We start from the raw sequence: 6295 nt of genomic DNA, 5'->3' as shown, positions 1-6295 counted from the left end.
CCCGGGACCGGTAAATACTCAGATTCCCGCAGAGAAAACACGTAGCAAGAAGCGTGTTCATTGTGTGCTAAATCGGAGTTGAAAGTTTCCCAGGAGGTTGGGGTGGGCCGGTGCGTTTCCCTGTGCTTGTCGGCATTCCAACAAACAAAACGGAGGGGCGGTCGTGAGAGCTAAGCACTTTGGAAACCCGAAACGTCGGTCTCGAGACGTTACCGACTAAACATACAAAAGCCAACGAACTGGAATCCGGATTACAATCTATCGGTTATGGGCAATGTCCATGCTTTCATCATACGCTTCGCATCTGCCTTTAGTCGTAAAATATGCGAAACGCGCCTTAAAAATGTAGGATGTGTTTGAACAGGTCAAAGATTTGGTCGATCTCCACATAAGCAATGGATTAGTGGCCTGATATCGTGTGTGCTTTTGATGTTACAACATGGTTCATTTTCGTTTTAGGTTTTCTGATTTCACTGTTTATTTCACACAATATGTTTTTTCCACGTTCACTTATCGAAATAATTTAAATGTCACGCAACAAGAAACACATAACACCCAATGTAAGTATGTTACAACAAACATTTAAAACCGGTTACTTGCATTTACCGTGTGAAGATGTTTTCAAACGGAAGCCAAAACGTCAGGCCGTGTTCGGTTTTTAGTTTAAATAAAACCGGCATTTTCGGGTCCGACTTCGCACTGTAGGGCGCATTTGTGTCTACTTTTCGCTGTCGTAAATTTACCATTCGGACATGGGGCTTTATGTCAACAAAATGTCGGGATCGGGTAGAGTTTAGGACCTGCTTGCAGCTCTGCTATCGACTTGGGAGTTCTTTGCTACAGTTTTACTGGGACAGTTAGGTAGGAAAAAGGTTGGGGCAAATTTTATATTACGACTTTTGTATGAACATGTAAACGTGTACGCAAGACAAATAGTTGAGAACCTTTGTCCTAGTTATAGCCTACACCCAGTCAAACTACAGCACCCAACATAGTTTCGCAATGTTGTTGTTTGTTCAAAAGTTTTACAGAGCAAGACCTCAATCACCATTATAATTCAAAAAGCGACAGAACTGAGTGGAAAAATTCATTTCAAGTCAGAAAAATTTCCGAGCATTAAGTTCGAACACGTGATGCTATGTCATGCGCAAAGTTTCGATGGCCTCTTTTCGGAACGCCTTTTTGGCCTTGCACGCGTGATGCCGTAAGTATGTAGGGAAATTCCGGTAGCATCTTTATGTACAGTTGTTGATAAGAGAACCCATCGGCGTGTTCAAACGACGTGCCATGTCTGTGTTTGCCTGAAGTTATTACGTAATCTGTGTAACTATGCTCGTTAAATTACTTTCTCCAAATTGACGTCGCGTAAATTACGCTTGGATTGTGGGATCTGATTTTGTTATTAAACCAAGGTGTCTGTTTTTCACACTTAAGCTAAATACATGTTATCAAACATATCACACTTTTCTGCTTCTTGTGATATTACCTGTATTTTTTACAGCCATGCTTTCAAAACCATCGACATGGTTTATGGCCCGACAATGGATTTAGCTTTAGGACACAACATTTACAGCCGACAACCAAACAATACATACGCGTCGACGTCAACCAGCAACATCTTACTTTTTGCGTTTTACAATGAATTGCAATAATCCGGGCAGATAAGGCAAACTCTTGAAACCAGCGTTCGTCAAGACCAAGAGAACGCAAAAAGAATTTCCTATTTGACACTAAAATTCATAGTAAAGAGCATTTCAAATAGCCTATAGGCTACAATTGAATATATTCAGTTGACAATTTGGAAAATATAATTGAAAGAGTAAAAGAGTTGACCATTCTAAACATACAAATAAAAGGAAAATTATCTAGGCCATTCCCTTTACCGTAAAGCGATATAATAGAATCATTGCAAGGGAGCTAATATGTAAAATTTAGGTATGGACACGAACCACTGCCTCACACGGTTTTGACTTGTAATCGCGCCGTCACTTAAATCGCATTCGTTATGCCGCGCACCGCGGAAAAACGCCGGTGGGGATGTCGAGGCTTTGATCAGGGGCACAACGAGTTAGTTTAGCAATGTTGATTAACACTCCCACCAAGCGGAGAAATAACACAAACAGCTGTATGCGCAGCGCCCACTAGCGATTAAATATTTTTTGAATAAAGTACCCGTAATAAAGTTATAGATTTAGCTAAAATATAATAAAAATATAATTGTCAAAATTTGGTGAGATTAATAAGAATTTGGCCGATAAAATTATATTAAAAACGAGCCCAATAAAAAGCTTTTTTAACAGCCAGAATATGAAGAACGTATGTTTGTTGACAAGCAAACAGCGGTTAGCAAAAGAACCAATACGGGAAGCATTACAGCATCCTGACAAGACGTTCCGTTATTAACGAGTTTTTTTCGTGACATCAGTTTGCTGTGTATTTCCTATTCAGGAAAAATCCACTGAAATGTTCTGTTGCGTAATATTACTGAAACTAACTGTAATGGAAAAAAATCCAAAAAGAATTTCTGATTTTATAAATGTCTTAAATGTAAATTAAATTTATAACATTTTTTTCCAGATTACATTTTACTTTCGTATTAATTTAAGTTCTTTATTGTTCAATTACAAACTTTAAGTCATTCGTCTTCAAGATTTTAAGCTCTAAATATTTCGCCTTTACAGCATGGTATCTGGAAGTAAGTGTAAACACATCATGGCTGTAAAAATGTACGCATAACATATCACATCCAGACAAAACATATATATTTTAAAATCTTAAGGAAGGTTTTTTCATGAACTTGAATTTACATGTTTACATGTACACGTTTACATGTTCATTCAAATTCTGGACTGAATATGAATGTAAACTACTTTGACCATTATGCATCCAACGACTATTCGACGTTCAATGTCACAGGTCGAATTGCAAAGACCAAAAAATCGATCAAGGGCTGTGAATATTGGAAAAGTGTGGTTGCTCCATATAGTGTTTTCTGCATTGTCTGCATATTGTCGTGGTTTCCCTTCTTACGCAAACAATCACAACCACAAAGGGCATTAACCAAATCGAATGTTTGCATGCAAACACCAACCACAGATGCTATTGAACACAAATGGATTGTTCCTGGAATTTGGTTTCGTTTGCCGGTAAGGCTTTTTGAACAACACTAATGAGGTTGTTTTATTTGGAAATGACATGTTGTCTAATGTGGTGCTACATCAAGTGTTAGTCCTTGGTAAGTCAACATTTTTAGCGGATAAAGCGACGCTAATCGACCAACATCGTCGAACTTCAACGAGGCGTAAAAGATGCACCATCAGGCACTTTGTGCGCACGTGACAAACAAATGGTGCACGTTTCGAGTTAAGCATCCAAGTGGAACGATGACCTTGTACGGAAAATTTTCGGCAAAACTTTTGGCAAAAAACTGGGCCAGAAAAAACATCTTGACTAACAACAAAACTGCTAAGAGCCGGTATATACTTAGGAACACTATACACGGACTTACAGAGTAATTAGATTATAACATCACTGCCAAAGAACTTGTGTATATAGAATACATTGTGCAGACGTTTCAACATTCACTGTTGTCATCATGAGTGCAGGTTGTTAATCGAGGTGTAGAAAACGGTATCAAAAAAGTCTGTATATAGTTCACACACCTTGTTTCATGTGTCTCAACAATCCATGTTATTAACATCAGTGCATTGTATGTGTGCAATTTTACAAGATTATTCAACGCAAAAAAACTCACCCTTTCAAATCCAGACGAACTGAGGCGACGGTCATCAAAAGCTAAGCTCCACATGCTTTTCGATCTCCCACCGCTGAATGACATGTTCGAACGTTTTAGCGACATAACGACGGTAGCAATCAGCTTTAAATCCACGAATGATCCTAATCCCCAGTATCGTGTAGCACTCAGTTGTGTCAATTTTCAGGTTCTAAGACCTACTGGTTCTCGCATGCCCTGCAAGTGCAGTAACCAACCATACACAAGCCTTAAACACAAACGGATACCGGTTGTATATCGAGATAAAATGTATAATCCCATCAAATATAACATTTACACCAAAAATGGATCAGTTTATTTGAAACCGATTCATACCACACACATCTCCATAATTTTAACAATTTGGAAAAATTATGAAACTCTGGTCTGGTCCTGGCTCGAAATTGTCGACCTCCAAACAAAGTTACATGAAGTATTGAATTTAAAACTGCTTGAATCGTCAGAGCCAGAAATCGATCAGTAAACCCCAGAATAGGTTTTCGCCTGAACGCTGAACACACAAATAGAACTTCTACTGTCTACTCTGGAAACCAAGACAAAACGACTTGTTACCTAGAAAACAGCAAAGTTGACTGGTGTTGGGTGATCTAAACCCTTTAGTTTCAACGTGCAACCAGTCAACCAAATCGTCTTAAAATTCTCCTTTACAGTTTTGCGAAAACAACCTTGTCTGCTGACAGTAAGTGAAAATCTGCGGGAAATACACGACTAGGGGGTACTCTGTCGCGTTCGAAGCCTTTTCTAAACCTGCATGTTTGGCCAAAACCCAAGTCTCATTGCTCAGTGTGTCTTAATTTTTCAGCAGGCGTGTCCTATTGTGTGTTTAGCCTTATCAATACTCAAGAAAAGAAACGCTGTTTGCACAATGGCCAATAATCAAATATACTTCCAACTTGGTATGAACAAGTAAAATTTCAATAGCACGGCAACGACTAGCTGCGTGTCGTTATAGATCGCCTATTCACACCCCTGGCTAAAGTCCTTTCCTTCTCTTCTAGCACTTGAAGGACAAATTATTACCTAAGTATTTGGGATATTGCGTGTCTATACTTGTTATTTCACTGGTTTCAGCCCAGTTACCCTTGTACGCCGGGTTTCTGTTCCTAAGTTTACCGGTGTTTATGTTCCAGAAGTGAATACGGCTACACAAAGATGTGAGAATACCGTCAGCCATTGTCCGGTTTTCGCAAAACAAAGCAGCCTAACAAACAGAGCTGGTATCCTATTACACCAAGACTGCGTAAGGTAGAGAATACTGTCTCACTTCTCTTCTCTGATATTATGCGACAACTGCAGCCAAACGATCCAAATTGTAGCAAATTGGCGATGCCCTAGCAGTATCTTCTGCTGGCAGTGCTGTTTAAATTCTCGCCGTCGCGCAGTCCTGAAACGATCTTTTCCACGTTCCGTACCCACAGCACTTCACGCTTGTAACTCCCAATGACGTTTCGGCTTTTTGTGACGTACCTGACGTTTTTCTATCAATAGAACTCGAGTTGTAATAGCTGTGCACGCACGAAGGCTTGTCCTAACGCTAGTTTCCTAACAAAAGACGGGTCGCCGACTTCACCTAGTCAAGACTTTTTTTCAAAACAGCGGTAAGAACCTAATGCTTGTAATTTTACCTGCATTGCATGTGAAAAATTAAACCATAAACAATTAAGCTAAATATCCACAATACCCTTAATCCAGCTCTATGCTTTAAACATTCCAGCGTTTGAAAAACCCATGACTCAAAATGCGGCATCTAAATATGCAAAGCGTACGATTTGATTAACTTGTCGCTGGAAAAGCTATAAAACAGTCCCGAAAAAATTTGGAATGACGTACTAGCTCGTTCTTACGGCTGTCAACTGCTAACTAGCTTCATCGAGAGCAAACAATACCATTTCTTACAAAAAAGTAATGCGGGATGGGTGGTTTCAAGAAAATGTACTCGGTAAACAAAGGTGAAGTCAGATACTTAAATAAGACCGTTGAACAAAGGTCAGCACTCAGCACCTTAGTTGTCACAAGAAACATCTTCTTTACCGCTAAATGCGGTTAGAATAAAATATTATCACATTCAACAACAAACCGAATGATAAGCTGAAGACAGTGCACAATTTCTGCCAAAAAAACAAATCTTTTAGTTAATTAAACCAATTTCGGCTGTTGGACGATGGATGAAACTTTTTCGGAGAATATCGGTCACAGGTGCCAAGCTTTCACGCATGGCTAGATTTCTGTACCTACATTGGGTTCAAGGGACTGGTCGACATCGACAGACCGAGAAAAACACGTCTGGATGTCTAAAACTACCCACCTTGGGGAAAATTCGTGACCTTTGGCAATGAAGCCAAGAAGAAAACACGCCCTATATTGATTCAATGTAGAAACTATGAAATATATTGTGTACGTGCAAGGGCGGATATTAGACGGTCAAAATGTTTTTGTAAGACCATGTATAAACTTTTCAATGTTACACTAGGCACTGGAAAAAGTCGAAATTAACCTTCCCAA

This window comes from Phallusia mammillata, chromosome 7, assembly GCF_965637545.1.
Source record: "Phallusia mammillata chromosome 7, kaPhaMamm4.hap1.1, whole genome shotgun sequence".
Taxonomy (NCBI): Eukaryota; Metazoa; Chordata; class Ascidiacea; order Phlebobranchia; family Ascidiidae; genus Phallusia; species Phallusia mammillata.
This window is presented reverse-complemented; position numbering follows the sequence as displayed.